Raw genomic sequence first — 20209 nt, forward strand, 5'->3', positions numbered from 1 at the left:
ATCATACTCTGGCTGCAATGCCTCCTCTTTAATTCTCTGCAGAGAACGTTGCAAAAGACAGACAAGTGGGATGCTGACGCTAATGATGGCGTCATCGCCACTCACAATCTTGGTGGACTCCTCAAAGTTTGTCAGGATCGTACATATGTCAGACATCCAGGTCCACTCCTGAGGTCTTATGTGTGGTGTCTGATCTGAATATCGAAGGCCTTGTTGCAGCTGGTACTCCACAACTGCTCTTTTCTGCTCACCAATCCTTTGCAACATGAGGAGGGTAGAGTTCCAACGTGTGGTGACGTCACACACCAGTCGGTGTGCCGGAAGCGCAAACGCTGCTGCAACACAGCAAGGGCGGCTGAAGCTGTAGCCAACTTGAGAAAATGAGCTGACAGGCGGCGTACTTTGACGAGTAGATCTGCACATGAGCCAGGCATGGTACGTGTGTGATCTCGCCTCGCCTCAGAGCCGCCACCAGGTTACGGCCATTGTCACACACGACCATGCCTGGATGTAGGTTCAGCAGTCACAGCCACAGATCAGCCTGCTCTTTCAGAGCTGTCCACAACTCGCAAGCAGTGTGAGGTTTATCACCTAAGCTTATGAGTTTCAGCACAGCCTGTTGCCGCTTGGCAGAGGTCGTACTGCAGTGCTTCCAGCTTGTAACTGATGTGCTGATATCTGAGATGGAGGCTGAACATGAGGAGGAGGAGGAGGATGAGATGCAGGAGCTGTACACTGTGGGGGCCACCCTGACTAACATAGGGCCCGCAATCCTCAGTGTGGGGAGGATGTGTTCCATCCCAAGGTCCGACTGTTTACCGGTTTCCACTATGTTTACCCAGTGTGCGGTCAGGGAGATGTACCATCCCTGGCCACAAGCACTTGTCCACGTATCCATTGTCAGGTTGACTCTCCCAGTAACTTCATTGCTGAGGGAACGGCAGATGTTTTGGGACACGTGCTTGTGTAGTGCGGGAATGGCACACCGGGCAAAATAGTGTCGGCTGGTGACCGAGTACTGTGTGATGGCCACCGCCATAAGGTTGCTGAAAGACTCTGTCTCCACCAGCCTAAAAGTCAGCATTTAAATGCAAGCAGTCTTGAAATGTGTGAATTTAGGACTCTGGGATATGTACAATTGAACGCTGCGGTGGGACGTGGACGTGGACGTTGATGCTGTTTCTTGAGAAACTGCCATAACAAGTGAAGACTGAGAGGAGGGGGCATCTTTGCATGCAGTATGGACAGGGGATTGCCTTGCATGCACAACAGGGGGTTCTATTACATGCACAATAGCGGAAGAAGCAGTGGTGACACTAGCTGAGACTGGTTGTGGACCCTGGGGCTCGCCCCACAAAGACGGGTGCTTTGCTGACATGTGCCTGATCATGCTGGTGGTGGTCAGGCTGGTAGTTTTGTCACCCCTGCTGATGCTGGCATGGCAGGTGGTACAAATGGCCTTTTGGGGTTATCAGCAGAGTCTTTAAAAAAATTCCACACTCTGGAAGACCTACCGGTTGTACTGGCTATGTCCCTCGTGTTGGTGTTACAGGGAACTGTTGCCCGTCTTCTGTGTGCGGCCACCACACTGCTTTTTCCTGCCTGTTGGGGTACTCTGCTTCCCTCCCCTGTGTGCTGCTGGCCTCGCTCTGCGTGTCCTACTCCCACGTTGGGTCAGTTACTAGATCATCCACCACCTCCTCCTCTTCCACTTGTGCACCATGATCCTCCTCCTCATTTCGTGGCAATTGTGACTCATCATCGTCCACCTCTTGTGACAAAGTGCCAGCGTCAACTTCCTCTGGCCGTGGCTGTACAAATATTTGGGCATCGCTACATGGGATCTCCTCTTCCACCACTTCAAGCGGAGCAGGCAAGGGGTACAAATATGGAAATGGACCAGAGAACAGCTCTTCAGTTTCCAAGTGTGGGATCAATTGCTGTCTGACGACACTCGGCATGGTGGGAGGAAGGAGCATCAGGGTGAGGAAGAGTATGTGGTCGAAGCACACGGCTACTAAAACTTGACCGTGTGGAAGACAGACCGGAGGTGGTGGTGCCCAGGTAACTGGAAGTATTATCTGCTATCCAATTAATAAACTGTTCACACTGATCAGTTGGCAATACTGGTGTTGTAGTGTGGTTTCCTAGTAATTTGGTCAAGAAGTGGGAGCGAGAAGATGTGGCTGTTAGTTGTGGCACATTTTAACCTTGGCCACGGCCCCATCCTCTACACGCACCATCACCAGAACGTCCAGTTCCACGTCCCTTGCCACGCGCCTTGCCCATTGTAAATTAAGTAAAATAGCTTACACTCACACTATCAATGGAAAAAGGGTAATAAAAAGGAGATTAGAACTGTGGAAGAGGAAAACCACACTTTTATTTCTCTGGCCTACACCAGAATCTTTTAAACAGATATATTTTTAACTTAACAGAAAGGGAGACACTATTTTTTCTTTATTTTATGGAAAACAGTCAAAAAGCTGGATAATACAGAGATTTGAACTGCAAAACCACAGTTCTAATTAACTGGCGTATACCAAACTTTTTTAATAAATATATTTGGGGCTGAACAGTCAGCGACACACTCAAACTGTTTTTTTATGTAAAAAAGGCCCAAAAGTGGATAATACAGAGATTTGACCAGTGCAACTGCAAAACCACAGTTATATTTTTCTTTTCTACACAAGACTCTTTTAAATTGATGTATTGGTGTCTGACCAGTCAAGGAGACACTATTACAGTTTTTTTTTACGGCAAAAAATGCCAAAGAAAGGATAATACAGATATTTGACCTGTGGAACTGCAAAACCACAGTTATAGTTATGTGGTGTACACCAGACTCTTTTAAACAGATATATTGGTGTCTGACCAGTCAGGGAGACACTATTACAGGTTTTTTTTTTACCACAAAAAATGGCAAAAACAGGATAATACAGAGATTTCACGCGTGGAACTGCAAAACCACAGTTATATTTTTCTGGCCTACACCAGACTCTTTTAAACAGATATAATGGTGTCTGACCAGTCAGGGAGACACTATTACAGTTTTTTTTTACCACAAAAAATGGCAAAAACAGGATAATACAGAGATTTCACGCGTGGAACTGCAAAACCACAGTTATATTTTTCTGGCCTACACCAGACTCTTTTAAACAGATATATTGGTGTCTGAACAGTCACAGACACACTCAATTTTTTTTTTTTTTGGGGGGGGGGAAATACCTAAAGGTTAATAAGACGCGTATTTGGACAGTCTGACTGAGGGAAAAAAAATACAGGATTTAGATGAAAAAAAAAACATTTTTCCTGGCCCTTGAGACCGGGGTGATAAGTCTAGCAATTTGACCAACAGGAGCACACAGGACTGTAATGCAGCATTTGCTGGTATAACCACTGCGTCTCCTATACAGCCTTCCTGCCTACCTGATATCTGGGATGGATATTAGTCCTGAGAAAGACTATTTGTTTGATTTGGCAGGCTTTAGAGACCCTACACAAACTGTTTTGGAGTATAAATCTCTCCCTAGTTCAGCAGCACTGACCCTACACTGTCTGATCTGCAGCGACTGTGTTCAAGATGGCGGCGCCCAGTTTTAAATACTCAAGGTGACGCTGTGCGGCCAGCCAATCACTGTAATGCCCACAAACAACATGGCTGCAGCATTACAGTGACTGGCTGGCAATCCCTGCATGTTCATTGGCTCTGTAAAGAGCACGAAACGTGCAGGGCGGAGACCCGAGCTCCCGCCCGAGCAACCTGGAAATGCTCAGTGCTCGCCGAACATCCTAAGTAGTGAGATGCTCGGGCGAGTACCGAGCAGTGTCGAGCATGCTCGCTCAACACTACCTGCAATGCATCCTCTTTAATTGTGAGCAGAGAGCATTTCTGAAGACAGAGAAGCGGGATGGTGATGCTAATTATGGCGTCATCGCCGCTCACCATCTTGGTGAAGTCCTCAACGTTTTAGAGGATCGTACATATGTCTGACATCCATATCCACTCCTGAGGTCTTATGTGTGGAGTCTGAACTGAATACCGATGGCCTTGTTGATGCTGGTACTCAACAACTGCCCTCTTCTGCACACAAATCCTACCCAACATCTGCAGAGTATAGTTCCAATGCGTGGGGACATCACACACCAGTCTGTGAGCCGGAAGCTGCAAACCCACGTGTGTGAGCTCGCCTCGCCTCAGAGTCGCCACCAGGATCCGGCCATTGTCACACACGACCATGCCTTGCTGTTGGTTCAGCGGTGTGAGCCACAGATCTGTCTGCTCTTTCAGAGCTGTCCACAACTCTTCAGCATTGTGCGGTTTTTCACCTAAGCATATTAGCTTCAGCACAGCCTGTTGCCGCTTGGCCGAGGCAGTGCTGCAGTGCTTCCAGCTTGAGACTAATGTGGTCATTTCAGAGATGGAGGCTGAAGAGGAGGTGGAGGCTGAAGAGGATGAGGTGCAGGAGCTGTAGACCATGGGGGCAACCTTGATTGACCTAGGGCCCGCAATCCTTGGCGTCGGGAGGACGTGTTCCGTCCCAAGGTCCGACTGGGTCCCGGCTTCCAGTATGTTAACCCAGTGTGCCGTCAGCGAGATGTACCGTCCCTGCCCACAAGCACTTGTCCACGTGTCCGTGGTTACGTGGACTTTCCCGGTAGCTGTGTTGTTTAGGGCATGGCTAATGTTGTGGGACACATGCTTGTGTAATGCGGGGATGGCACACCTTGAGAAATAGTGGAGGCTGGGAGAATGAGTACCGATGGATGGCATCCGCCATCAGGTTGCGGAATGCTTCTGTCTCCACGAGCCTAAAAGGCAACATTTCGAGCGCAAGCAGTCGTGAAATGTGAGAATTTAGTAGAGTGGCCTGTGGGGCATTGGCTGCATATTTGCGCTTGCGTTCTAAGGACTGGGGTATGGACAATGAATGCTGCGCTGGGACAAGGACATGGACATGCTTCCTGATTCTGCTACTTGAGAGTGCGCAACGACAGGTGCATCTTCACATTCACCATGAGATTGTCTTGCATGCACAACAGCGGAAGAAGCAATGGTGCCACCGGCAGACACTGTTCCAGGACCCTGGGGTTTGGCCCACAAAATCGGGTGCTTTGCTGCCATATGCCAGATCATGCTGGTGGTGGTCAGGCTGGTCGTTTTGCCACCCCTGCTGATGCTGGCCTGGCAGGTGGTGCTAATGGCCTTTTTGAGGTTATCGGCAGAGTCTTTAAAAAGCAACAAGACTCAGGAAAACCTAACAGTTGTACTGGCAACTTCCTTCATGTTGATGTTACGGGAAACGGTTGCCTCCCTTCTGTCTGCGGCCACCACACTGCTTCTTCCTGCCTGTTGGGAAGCTCTGCCTCCCTCCCCCTGTGTGCTGCTGTCCTCGCTCTTCATGTCCTCCTGCCAGGTTGGGTCAGTTACTGTATCATCCACCACCTCGTCTTCCACTTCCGCACCCTGGTCCTCCTCCTGACTTTCTGGCAATTGTGTCTCATCATCGTCCACCTCTCGTGACACTTTCCCACCGTCGCCTTCGTGTGACCGTGGCTGCTCAAATATGTGGGCATCGCTACATGCAACCTCCTCTTGCCCCGCTTCAAGTGGACCGGACGAGGGGCCCGAATCTATAAATGTAAAAGAGAACAGCTCTTCAGAGTGTCCAAGTGTGGGATCAGTTTTCTCTGGGCACTCGGCATGGTGGGAGGAAGGAGGATCAGGGTGAGGAATATGCGGTCCAGACTCACGGCTACTGAGACTTGACCGTGTGGAAGACAGGGTGGTGGGGGTGGTGGTGGCTAAGTGACTGGAAGCATTATCCGCTATCCAACCAACAACCTTTTGACTCTGCTCAGAGTTCAATAGTGGTTTGCTGCGGTCCCCTAGAAATTCGGACAGGAAGGTCAAGCGAGAAGATGTGGTTGTTTGCTGTGGCACAATTTCAGCTTGCCTACGGCCTTGTCCTCGGCCTCTGCATGCACCATTACCATCACATCCAGTTCCCCGTCCCTTGCCTCGTGCCTTGCCCATTTTAAATGGAGGACAGTATATTCCACGCTCACTTCAAATGACTGAGTTTGGAGCGAACTTATATATGATCTGTGTGACGGAGAAAATAGAGTTTTTAATACCTGGCCTGTAGGTAAGTAGTTTGAACAGCAAACTGCTGTGAATTGCTTCTCTTACACACTAAAGGAAATTTTTAATGGAGGCCAGAAATGGCAGTATTTTCTGACAATGTATATGTGATCCGTGTGACGGAGAAAACAGAGTTTTGCATACCTGGCCTATAGGTAAGTAGTTTGAACCGCAAACTGCTGTGAATTGCTTCACTGACGCACTGAAAGAAATTTTTAATGGAGGCCAGAAATGGCAGTATTTTCAGACAACGTATATGTGATCCGTGCGACGGAGAAAGCAGAGTTTTAAATACCTGGCCTGTAGGTAAGTAGTTTGAACAGCAAACTGCTGTGAATTGCTTCACTGACACACTAAAGGAAATTTTTAATGGAGACCAGAAATGACAGTATTTTCTGACAACATATATGTGATTCGTTTGATGGAGAAAACACAGTTTTAAATAGCTGGATTTTTAGCGCTGTAATATGGAAAGGACCTGGCTGTATTCTGCAATGCCAACAAGCAAATGGCGCCGAAAAACTGTGTTCTCTGGATTGCTTTTTAAGCAAATAATGAGGATTAAGATCCAAAGAAAAGTATTCCTGGCCCCTGAGACGTGGGCCTTTGTATAGAAATATCTAACAGCAGCAGAAGGCAGAACTGGAATGGAGCCTCCTGTGCTATATCGACTGCAGTCTGCTATATACACTGCCTGCCTGATATCTCTGCAGATGGATTAGTTAGTCCTCAAAAGGACTGTTTGTTAATATGGATATGTGTAATGTCCGTTTTTTCTCCCTACACTACCTAATACACAATCAAATCTCTCCCTGACGCAGCAGCACCCCTCCCTACAGTGTCTAATTCCGGAGTGACTGTGACAAACATGGCGGCGCCAGGTCTGATGTAGACCTGATGAAGCTATGCGACCAGCCAATCACTGTAATGCCACAATCAACATGGCTATGGAATTACAGTGAGTGGCAGGCAATCCCTGCATGTTGATAGGCTCTCTAAAGAGCACCAAACATGCAGGGAGGGGACCCGAGCTCCCGCAAAGCAACCCCGGAAAAACTCAGCGAGCGCCGAGCATCTGGAGTAGGGAAATGCTCGGGTGAGCACCGAGCAGTAGCGAGCATGCTCGCTCATCACTAGCCAGGACCAGATCCACGTGGCTGCCACGCCACTGACTTTGTTTAAACTTACCCCCTGCAAAGGGGAACGGTGTTCTAAAAACTGTGAGTACATCCACACTTTAGTGTGTTTCCACGGAGAGCCAATCTGTGAAGGTCCCTATATCAGTGTATTATTTCTTGAACTGCCAATAGCATTTCTTCTACTACTAAGTGAAGAGAACTCTGCTAAAACCACCCTGAGTGGCCATAACCTCACTTGTTTCAAGAAGAGAGAACCATTACTTTCATATGCACAATATACTGTGAACTTTGCCTTTAAGAGAGACTGTACCTCGTTACTTCCTTCAGTAAAAGTTTTATGCTTACAAGTTCACCTGCGTGTCTGGCTGCTTGAGATTGCACAAACATCACGGGCACTCCCAAAACCTGCACCCAGACATCACCGCTACAGGAGTGCCCCAAGGGTGCCCCATACCATCAACAAGTGCCACCTCCCGCTTTTGACAATAGTTGTGGACAGGAGGGAAGTGTTGAGGGGTCAAGCGACACAATTCAGCTATTGTGACATCATTATCTGCTGTCAATGAGACTACATACCCCAGCTGGCCCTTCTGCAACAACTGGTGCCTCCCCTGTGGCCCACCACAATGTGATTTTCCAAGTTAGTACAAATACGTTGATACTGAACAGACATTGATTTATTTTTATTAATCCTGAATTTGATTTACCACTTGAATTATAAAAAAATTATTGTTGGGCTTCAAAGGTGTACTAACATTGCAGTGATGAGGGCTTTAACTCCTTAAGTAATGGGAGATTTTCTGTTTTTTCATTTTCGTCTTTTCCTCACCTTATTCCAAGAGCCATAACGTTTATATTTTTCCTTTGATAAAGCCATATTAAGGCTTGTTTTTTGTGAGACAAGTTGTATTTCAAATGACTCTATTCATTTTATCCTATGATGTACCGCAAAGCGGAAAAAAAATTCAAAGTGTGAGGAAATATCAAAAAAATTGCAATTCTGCAATTTTTATTGTTTTTTTATTAACAGCTTTGATTTTACAGTAAAACTGAACTAGCAATATGATTCTACAGGTCAATATGAGTGCACAGATCCCAAACATATATAGTTTTTGTTTTATTTAAGTGGTGAAAAAAAATTCAGACATTTGTAAAAAAAAAATGTTGCTTGTGTCACCACTGTCTGAGAGTCATAACGTTTTCAGTTTTTGGGATATGGACCTGTGTTAGGGCTTGTTTTTGCACCCTGAGCCAATGATTTTATTAATGTAATTTTGGATTAAACGTGATGATTTGATTGCCTGTTGTTACATTTTTTTCTATTTTTTCAGCAACTGAAAAACTGCAATTCTGGTGTTAGTTCGGACTTTTACTATTATAGCAATAACAAATACGTGTATTTTTTTAGATAGAGACAGAGGTCTTCAGTAGACCCTTGGCTGTCATGGCAAAAAATTGGCATCTTGTGATCAAATCACGGGCGTGCCAATGAGGGGATAAAACTGTATGCCCCTATGCCACCAAGCAGTTAATGCCACTGTCACAGATTTCCCGTGGCTATTAGAGGCAGATGATGGCTGAATACTTCCGCCATTATCTGCCGGGAAAGATGTGGGCTCGGCTTGCAAGTCGTCATCAAAGACAGGGAGACAACTTATCATTGACATAGTGTGTAATAAATCATTAAGGGGTTAAAGGGACTCTGTCAGCACAGAATGACTGTTCAAACCAAGTGTATGTACTCGGTGCATCATAGCGTTGCCAATTATTTAACTACACATTCCCACCTGCTTGGTTTTTATCTATCTCCTCTGAAGCCTGAGCTGTTAACTAGTGTTGAGTGAGCATGCTCGATGCTGCTCGGTACTCGCCCGAGCATCTCACTACTCGTGATGTTCGGCGAGCACCGAGCATTTGCGGGTTACTCGGGTGAGAGCTCGGGTCTCCGCCCTGCATGTTTGGAGCTCTTTACAGAGCCAATGAACATGCAGGGATTGCCAGCCAGTCACTGTAATGCCGCAGCCATGTTGGTAGTGGGCATTACAGTGATTGGCTGGCCGCACAGCGTCACCTCGAGTATTTAAAACCGGGCGCCTCCATCTTGGACACAGTCGCTCCGGATCACACAGTGTAGGGAGAGTGCTGCTGAGCTAGGGAGAGATTTATACTGCGATATAGGTAGTGTAGGGTCTCTAAAGCCTGCAAAATCAAACAAACAGTCCTTCTGAGGACTAATATCCATCCCAGATATAAGGCAGGCAGGCAGGCTGTATCGGAGACGCAGTGGTTATACCAACAAACACTACATTACAGTCCTGTGTGATGCTGCTGCTCAAATTGCTAGACTTAGCCCCAGGTCTCAGGGGCCAGGAAAAATTCCTTTTTTTTTCATCTAAATCCTCTTTTTTTTTTTTCCCTCAGTCAGACTGTACAAATACCCATCTTATTAACCTTTTGGTATCCCCCCCCCCAAAAAAAAAAAAATTGAGTGTGTCTGTGAGTGTTCAGACACAAATAGATCTGTTTAAAAGAGTCTGGTGTAGGCCAGAAAAATATAACTGTGGTTTTGCAGTTCCACGGTTCAAATCTCTGCATTATACACCTTTTTTGCCTTTTTTTCCATAAAAAAAACAGTTTGAGTGTCTCGCTAACTGTTCAGACACAAATATATCTATTTAAAAAAGTCTGGTATAGGCCAGGAAATTCGAACTGTGGTTTTCCTCTTCCACGGTTCAAATTTGGGTGTAATCCACCTTTTTGTCTATTTTCAATAAAAATAAACAGTTTGAGTGTCTCGCTGATTGTTCAAACACAAATTTATCTGTTCAAAAGATTTTGGTGTAGGCCTGAGAAATAGAACTGTGGTTTTCCTCTTCCACAGTTCAAATCTGGGTGTAATCCACCTTTTTGCCTTTTTTACATAAAAAAACAGTTTGAGTGTCTCGCTGACTGTTCAGACACAAATATATCTGTTTAAAAGATTCTGGTGTAGGCCAGAGAAATAGAACTGTGGTTTTCCTCTTCCACAATTCTAATCTCCTTTTTGTTACCCTTTTGCCATTGATAGTGAGCGTGTAAGCTATTTAACTTAATTTACAATGGGCAAGGCGCGTGGCAAGGGACGTGGAACTGGACGTTCTGGTGATGGTGCGTGAAGAGGACGGGGCTGTGGCCAAGGTGAAAATGTGCCTCAACCAACAGCCACATCTTCTCTCTTCCAGTACTTGACCGAATTACTAGGGAAGCACACAACAACACCACTATTGCCAACTGATCAGTGTGAACAGGTTATTAATTGGATAGCAGATAATACTTCCAGTCACCTGGGCACCACCAACTCCGGTCTGTCTTCCACAAGGTCACGTGTTAGTAGCCGTGAGTCTCAACCGCATACTCCTCCTCACCCTGATGCTCCTTCCTCCCACCATGCCGAGTGTTTTCAGACAGAAACTGATCCCACAGTTGGACACTCTGAAGAGCTGTTCTCTGGTCCATTTCCATATTTGGGCCCCTCGCCTGCTCCGCTTGAAGTGGTGGAAGAGGAGATCCCATGTAGCGATGGCCAAATATTTGAACAGCCACGGCCACAGGAAGGCGACGCTGGCAATTTTTCACAAGAGGTGGACGATGACAAGACACAATTGCCACGAAGTGAGGAGGAGGACCGTGGTGCGGAAGTGGAAGAGGAGAAGGTGGTGGATGATCCAGTAACTGACACAACGTGGCAGGAGGACATGCAGAGCGAGGCCAGCAGCACACAGGGGGAGGGAGGCAGAGTACCCCAACAAGCAGGAAGAAGCAGTGTGGTGGCCACAGACAGAAGGGAGGCAACCGTTTCCCGTAACACCAACACGAGGGACATTGCCAATACAACCGGTAGGTCTTCCAGAGTCTGGAAATTTTTTAAGACTCTGCTGATAACCCCAAAAAGGCCATTTGTACCATCTGCCAGGCCAGCATCAGCAGGTGTGACAAAACTGCCAGCCTGACCACCACCAGCATGATCAGGCACATGTCAGCAAAGCACCCGACTTTGTGGGGCGAACCCCAGGGTCCACGACCAGTGTCAGTGTGTGTCAACACTGCTTCTTCCACTGTTGTGCATGTAAGAAAACCCCCTGTTTTGCGTGCAAGGCAATCCCCTGTCCATACTGCTTGCAAAGATGCCCCCTCCTCTCAGTCTTCACTTGTTATGGCAGTTTCTCAAGAAACAGCATCAACGTCCACGTCCACGTGACACCGCAGCGTTCAATTGTCCATATCCCAGACATTTGAATGAAAGCGCAAATTCGCAGCCAACGCCCCAAAGGCCACAGTCCTTAATTCGCACATTTCACGACTGCTTGTGTTGGAAATGCTGCCTTTTAGACTGGTGGAGACGGAATCCTTCCGCAACCTTATGGTGATGGCCGTCCCTCGGTACTCGGTCCCCAGCTGACACTATTTTGCCTGGTGTGCCATCCCCGCACTACACAAGCACGTGTCCCAAAACATCTGCGGTGCCCTCAACAACGTAGTTACTGGGAGAGTCCACCTGACAACGGACACGTGGACAAGTGCTTGTAGCCATGGATGGTACATCTCCCTGATGGCACACTGGGTAAACATAGTGGAAGCCGAGACCCAGTCGGACAATGGGACGGAACACATCCTCCCCACACCGAGGAATGCGAGCCCTATGTCAGTCAGAGTTGCCCCCACAGTGTACAGCTCCTGCGCATCATCCTCCTACTCCTCCTCCTCCTGTTCAGCCTCCATCTCAGATATCACCACATCAGTTACAAGCTGGAAGCATTGCAGTACTGCCTCAGCCAAGCGACAACGGGCTGTGCTGAAACTCATAAGCTTAGGTGATAAACCTCACACTGCTTGTGAGTTGTGGACAGCTGTGGAAGAGCAGGCAGATCTGTGGCTGAGACCGCTGAACCTACATCCAGGCATGGTCGTGTGTGACAATGGCCGTAACCTGGTGGCGGATCTGAGGCGAGGCGAGATCACACACGTACCATGCCTGGCTCATGTGCTTAACCTCGTGGTTTCAGCGGTTTCTTAAATCGTACCCCGAGTTGCCAGATCTGCTCGTCAAAGTAAGCCGCCTGTCAGCTCATTTTCGGAAGTCGGCTACAGCCTCCGCCGCCCTTGCTGTGTTGCAGCAGAAATTGCAGCTTCCGGCACACCAACTGGTGTGTGATGTCGCCACATGTTGGCACTCTACCCTCCACATGTTGCAAAGGATTTGTGAGCAGAAGAGAGCAGTTGTAGAGTACCAGCTGCAACAAGGCCGTCGATATTCAGGTCAGACTCCACACATAAGACCTCAGGAGTGGACCAGGATGTCTGACATATGTACCATTCTGACAAACTTTGAGGAGTCCACAAAGATGTTGAGTGGCGATGACGCCATCATTAGCGTCAGCATCCCACTTGTCTGTCTTTTGCAACGCTCTCTGCAGAGAGTTAAAGAGGAGGCATTGCAGCCAGAGTATGATGAGATGGATCATGAAGCCGTAGCGGGTGATTACACACAGCCCAGCCTCATCTCATCCCAACGTGCATAAGGGACAATGAGGAGGAGGAGGAGGAGGAAGAACAGGAGCTGGTATCATGCGCTGTAGACGGTAGTACCTGTACAACTGTCATACCGTCGGTTCAGCGTGGGTGGCCTGAGGACACGTGGGAGGAGGAGAGCATGCTCAGTCGTCATCTTGGTGAGGACACGGAAGTCTTTCCCATTACCAGTCTGGCACGCATGGCTGACTTTATGTTACACTGCCTTAACCGTGACCCTCGCGTTGTCAAAATGTTGGGTGACAGTCATTACTGGTTGGTCATACATTTAGAACCCCGCTACAAGGAGAACTTTCACTCTCTTATTCCTGAGGTGGAAAGGTCTACAAAAATGGGGCAGTACCAGAAGGCCATTGCTGCAGAACTGTTAAAAAATTCCCATCTGAACACGCTAGCGGCAGAGGTCACAGTTCGTTGCCCAACCAAGGCATTCAGGCGAGAAAGACGCAACTCCAATCCAGCAGAGGCAGGGGAACACTGTCAACATTCTGGAACAGTTTTCTGAGACCCGCCCAGCTTACCGGCCCTGAGACATGGGGTACTCTCACAAGGAGTGGAAAATTTCAAAAGATGGTGAGCAGTGTTGAGCCACCCCCGTAGTGTTCGAGTTCGGTTCGGTTCGTCGAACACCCGTGTGTTCGCCGAACTGTTCGTCGAACTGTTCGTCGAACACCTTCGAACACCATTAAAACCAATGGCAGGCAAACAAAAACACATAGAAACACATAGAAAACACCTTCAAAGGTGTCCAAAAGCTGACAAACTGCTCAGAAGACACAACTAACACATGGAAAAGTGACAAGTACATATAGTCATGCGAAAAGAAAAGAGGTGGAGGAGTAAAAGGAGGGGGAGACACAGATATAGGCATGTCATGCCCTTCTAAAATCCAAAAAGTGAGAAGCCGACACGTTCAGTCCGCTCCTGCCCGTGCCACCTCCGCGTCGCCGGGTTTGTGCCAGAGCCGCGGTGAACCCTGACGGCCAGCCCCCCTCTCCCAATACTGGTGCCTGTCCGCTGGTGGGTCGAGCGAGCCCCCCTGTGGTGGAGGCAGCTCTAAGCTTTTAAATTTAAATTGTCTCGCTAATTTGAATGAATACACTTTAAATCCATTTACAAGGATCTATTGGAGGGCAAGTCTCATGCCAGCAGCCGCGTAATTCCAGCTCCAGTAGCGTTCACTAAAGCTGCTGCAGTTTAAAAGCTTTTATAAGGATCGAGCTCGGCTGTCCACCGCAAGGCATCCTACTGCCAGTCCCAGCCCCTATGCCTTGGGGTGCCTCCTGATGCTCTTCACTGATTATCCCGTGGTCCCGAAGCATTTCCTTTGAAAAAATTAAGTGTCCAAACTACAGGTGGTGTAGCTTGCTTAACAGCCGGGATAATCCGCTGACTAGCAGACACTGCTACTAGGCACAAAGTATTTCCTGGGCTGGATGCAGTTAAAAATTTGTAATTAGATACTCTCGTTGGATGCTGAGAAAGCATTCCATAGAGTCTCCTGGCACGCCATATATGATTCTCTTAAAAAGCTTGGGGTAGGGGTCTAGGGGACCCTTTTATAGCCAAAATCACGGCCCTGTATCGCAATACATCACCTAGGCTGAAGATAAATGGAACTGTAGCACCCTGAGGGCTCGGTTGCTACAGAGGTATTGCACCTCACCCAGAGGTGTGATATCTCACTCTCAGGTAAGGATGTAGTGTGGATCAGGACCCGACACCTGCATGCATTACACCACATTGCCGTGGGGCAGGGCGACCAATATGCCCCTGAGATGGGCACGACAGTCCCTGTCCCTGGCTGGAGTGGGGGGAGGGAACACTGAGGAAGGGGAACCCTGTAGTGCAGGATCAGGGAGGAAGCAGTTCCTGGGTGCATTGAGAAGGGAGTATAAAAGGTGGGCACCATCTTAGTTCAGTGCAGAGAAGTCTGAGCAGAAGTGGCAGGGAGCAGGGGCTCTGCATCAGCTCTGCTCCGGAGGCGGGCCTAGTAACAGAGGCCCAGGCCTGGAAGAGGGAAAAGGAAGGAAGAGGAGCGGAGAAGGCTCCAGGAACAAGGAACGAAGGGATCCCAGGGGTGCGGACGGGCGAGTCGCCACCGCACGCCCGAATCCACCTGCGTGGAGGGGTCAGGCCAAAGGGGGAGACTGGTCCCCGAAACTAGTGGAGGCAGGAAACGACCCTCAGCTAGAAACAGGAGGCTGTGACATTTTATGTGGCGCAGCCCCTCGCTACACCCGCTAGGAAGGCACCACATAGGTTCAGGGAAACTGGCGCCAAGTTTACCAAGAGGAGGCCCGAGGCAGCCGGACAGAAGGGTTGGTAAGAAAGGCCAGACAAAGGACACACAAAGGGGGTCCTGTGAAGCGCTCCAAAGTTATCTGGGAGTTGTCTGAGCCCCTCACCTGGTGAGCACAGTACGACGTGGACAGCCGTTACCTGCAGACGTGGTCTGGATAATATGAACTGTGAGTAAAGGCCCTGGACTGCATCACTGACTCCGTGTCGTTACTGCTGCTGCCCTGCACCATCACCCCCATCCTCCGCATACACTGCCCTGAGGCTATACTCCTCCCGTGGGGAGTTATTCTACGCTCTGCTGCACCCACAACACCAGCCTCAGCGGTCTGCCCTGGAGCGGCGGTTCACTCTGACCGCAATCCACGGGTGGCGTAGTCGGACATTTAAACATCAAAACCACATAAATAGTTACGCCACTGGTTTGACCGCCCTGAGCCACGGAACCGGGTCGCCGCCACGGAGACTACAACCACCAGCATCCACCAAAAAGGGTCCGGCTCCTGGTGTCCCAAGGTCCAGGGGGCGCGTCAGAACATTTTCATCACCTTTCACAATCACCAATGGGACAAGGCAGGGATGTTCTCTGTCCCCTCTCTTATACATCCTAGTGACGGAGCACCTGCTCTCATCAATTCGCCATAACCCCAATATTAGGTGGATTGAGGTGGGAGGCACCGAGTACAAGTGCTCTCTATTTGCTGATGATGTCCTAGTATATATCACTCAATCACATATATCCATCCATGCTGTTATGGCTGAAATAGATCACTTTGTTACATGGTCAAATTTTAAAATCAATGCAGCGAAGTCTGAGGCCCTCGATGTCTCCCTCCCCAAATCCATATAGGATTCCATCCAGTCCAACTTTCCCTTTGCCTGGCCCTCACAGGGTATCAAATACTTAGGAATTCCTATTCATAGAGACCTCTCCTATCTATGTTATCTTAATTTTGGGCCCTTAATTGAACAACTCCATACAGACCACGGTTGGCAAGTTAGAACTGTAAGATTCACTACGTGAACCACTGGTGTTTTGTGGAAAAGCACATGTACACTGTGTTCCAAATTATTATGCAAAAAGTGTTTAGGAGTGATAAGGGAAGAATTTGTTTGTTTGTCAGTTAAACTCATTGATGGTGATGTGTGTCAGGGCTCTTTATATCACTGTAAGCAATTGCAGACACCTGTGCTAATTAGTTTGGCAGGTGTGTCCAATGAAAGGCAAGACTACTTAAGAAGGCTGTCTCACATTATTAAGCAGCCTACATTTTCTGCCAAAATGGGAAAGAAAAAGGATGTGTCAGCTGCTGAGAAGCAACAAATTGTGGAGTGTTTAGGTCAAGGCATGACTACAATCAACATTGTGCGATGATCAGGATGAAGTGTCTTGGCAATCAAGAAGTATGTAGCTGATTCACAGTACACACGTGTGCGTGCTGATAAGGGCAAATTGAGGACTCTTTCCTACAGGCAATTACGTCAGGTTGATAGAGCAGCGGCAAAAAAGCCTTGTCATAGCAGCAGACAAGTTTTTGAAGCTGCTGGTGCCTCCAACGTCCCCCGAACAACAAGATGCAGGGTCCTTCAGAGGTTTGCAGCTGTGCATACGCCATCCTGTCGATCTCCTCTATCCACTTCACACAAGCAGAAACGGCTCCAGTGGGCCAAACATTACATGAAGACTGATTTCAAAACTGTTTTGTTCACGGATGAGTGCCGTGCAGCGCTCGATGGTCCAGATGGATGGAGTGGAGGATGGCTGGTTGATGGACACCCCACGCAAACACGGCTACAGCGCCAACAAGGAGAAGGTGGAGTAATGTTTTGGGCTGGAATCATGGGGAAAGAGATTGTCGGCCCCTTTAGGATCCCTGAAGGTGCTAAAGATGAACTCCATAATGTATGTGGATTTTCTCAAACAGCACTTCCTACCATGGTTCAAGAAGAAGAACCTTGTATTTCACAGCAAGATCATTTTTTTGCATGATAATGCACCATCTCATGCTGCACATAAAACATTTGCATCTCTGGCTGATATGGGCATAAAAGGTGACAAACTTATGGTGTGACCCCCATGCTCCCCTGACCTCTACCCCATTCAGAACCTTTGGAGCATCATTAAAAGGAGTGTCTATGATGGCGGGAGGCAGTTCACATCTAAGCAACAGCTCTGGGAGGGTATTCTGTCCTCATGCAAAACAATTGAAGCAGAAACCATCCAAAACCTGACAAATTCAATGGACGAGAGAGTTCAGAAGCTCCTTTCGAACAAGGGGTCCTATGTGAAAATGTAACATCACCTAGAATAAATTTTTGAGTTGAAAACTGTTTGATTTCAGTTTCTAACAACCTGCTAATGCTTATAATTTCAAAAATGACCATTTTTTTGGTCTTTATTAAAATGAAAAGGTTGATCGAAAAGTTTGGGGGATCTAAGAGTGTGGCAACCCAGTAGTCATGATTACTTCGAATTCTGACAATATGAGGGTCATGCTGCAGGTAGTGCAGCAAGAAGGCACTTATGTGTCTTGCGCATCTCGGAGCACCAAAATTATTTTCCGGGCTAGATGCAGCTAAAAATTATTATTAATTTTAAATCTGGTGAAGCTTTAGTATAGATGGCCTAATAGGATCAGTGCTGCACACTGCTACAAAGCCCAAATTTTTTTCCAGTCAAGATACAGATAAACATGATTAGTAATTTTAAATCTGGTGGAGCTTATTATAGATGGCCTAATAGAATCAGTGCTGCACACTGCTACAAAGCCCAAATTATTTTCCAGCCAAGATACAGATAAACATGATTAGTAATTTGAAAGCTTAAAACGGTTGGTAGGGTGATTTTAACCAATCATCAAGCTTTTACTCTCCCCAGGATGACACAGGGGTAGAAAAGTCGTTTTGGATCCATGATTTGTTCATCTTTATGAACGTGAGTCTGTCTACATTATCAGTGGAGAGCCGCGTGCGCTTATCTGTCAGCACACCACCAGCAGCGCTGAACACACGTTCAGACAGAACGCTGGCTGCGGGGCATGACAAGATCTCCAAGGCGTAAGTGGCTAGCTCCGGCCATTTATCCAGATTGGAAGCCCAAAAAGAGCAAGGGTCCAGTGACACAGTCATGGCTTCAATGTTTACTTGGAGATACTCCTGTACCATCGTCTCTAGGCGTTGACTATGTGTCAGACTTCTTGTCTCCTGTGGCCTTGCAAAGGATGGGCTAAAAAAGTGGTGAAATGATTCCGCAAAATTGATGTTACCAGCAGATACTGTGGTTCTGTTACGGTTTGAGTGCTGAACACTTGACGGTCCCACGGTTGGCAAGTTGGAACTGTGAGATTCACTACGTGCACCACTGGTATTTTGTGGAAAAGCACATGTAAGATTCTGCAACAGTCTCTGCTGATACTCCTTCATGCGTGCATCCCTTTCTATGGCAGGAATAATTTCTGCAAATTTACTTTTGTACCGGGGATCTAACAGTGTGGCAACCCAGTAGTGATGATTATTATTAATTCTCACAATTCGAGGGTCATGTTGCAGGTAGTGCAGCAAGAAGGCACTCATGTGTGTTGCGCATCCAGGAGCACCAAGTTCCTGTTGTGTTGGTGGCGTGGTAACAATCATGCTTCCTTCCTCTGTCCTCTCCCCCCAACCTCGCACAACAGAAATGTGATCAAGGTCTCCCTCATCTGATAAGTCTTCCATCAGTTCGTCCTCCACTTCTTCCTGGGCTACTGCACCTTCCTCACTAGTTTGGCTGCTACCATGCGCCCTGGTAAAACCATCTCCCCCACCCTCACATGCCTGCCGCCTTGGTGCTGCCGACCGTTTGGACCTTGCAGATGTTAGCCCTTACGCATACAACTCCTCCTCCTCTACTTCCTCCACCTCCTCTTGTGCCACCACCTGACTCCGAATTCTGTTTAACATGTGCTCCAGCATGTATATCACCGGAATAGTCATGCTGATAATGGCATCGTCAGCACTAAACATCTTCGTCGCCATTTCAAAACTGTGCAGAAGGGTGCATAGGTCCCTGATCTGAGACCACTCCTCCAGCGTGATTTGCCCCACCTCTGGATCTCGTTGGCCCAGGCTATACGTCAGAACGTATTGCACCAGGGCTTGTCGGTGCTGCCACAGTCGCTGCAACATGTGCAGAGTTGAATTCCACCAGGTAGGCACATCGCATTTTAGCCGGTGAAGTGGCTGGCCCAATGACTTCTGTAGAGATGTAAGTCGCTGAGCTGCGGGATGCGAATGGCGGAAGTGAGCACACAGCGACCGTGCCCTCTGCAGAAGGTCATCTAGTCTGGGATAGTGGGCTAAAAATTGCTGGACAACCAGGTTCAACACGTGAGCCATACAAGGCACGTGTGTGACATTGCCCCGGCGAAGGGCCGCACCCAGGTTTTCAGCATTGTCGCACACGGCCTTCCCTGGTTTCAGGTCCAGTGGAGACAGCCATTCATGAAATTGGTTCTCCAGAGCTGACCACAACTCCTCAGCTGTGTGACTCACATTTCCCAGACATTTCAATGTAAAAACCGCCTGATGACGTTGAGCCCTACTGCCAGCATAGTAAGGAGGTGTGCAGGATCCCTTCTGCGCAGTTAGAAAGCTTGTGGCATGACCAGACAGGCTTTGGGTGCAAGTGGAAGACCGAGAGGAGGTTGAGGAGGCAGAAGCAGTGGAGGAACTTTGACATAAAGAGGATTGACGCACAACTCGTGGGGACGGCAAGACTTGGACAGCAGCCCCTTGTCCTGCTGTCACCATAGTTACCCAGTGCCCAGTCAGCGACATGTAACGCCCCTGTCCATGCCTACTCGTCCAAGTGTCTGTGGTGAAATGCACCCTGTCACACACAGAGTTTCTCAAAGAAGCGGTGATGTTGTGTGCGACATGCTGGTGGAGCGCAGGCACACCTTTCTTTGAGAAGTAGTGCCGACTGGGCATCTTGTACTGGGACACTGCGACGGACATAAGGTCTCGAAAATCCTCTGTGTCCACCAGGCGGAAAGGCAGCATTTCTGTAGCCAAGAGC

The sequence above is a fragment of the Phyllobates terribilis genome, unplaced genomic scaffold, assembly GCF_046119375.1.
Source record: "Phyllobates terribilis strain yellow unplaced genomic scaffold, ASM4611937v1 Scaffold_7__3_contigs__length_470593459, whole genome shotgun sequence".
Classification (NCBI taxonomy): Eukaryota; Metazoa; Chordata; class Amphibia; order Anura; family Dendrobatidae; genus Phyllobates; species Phyllobates terribilis.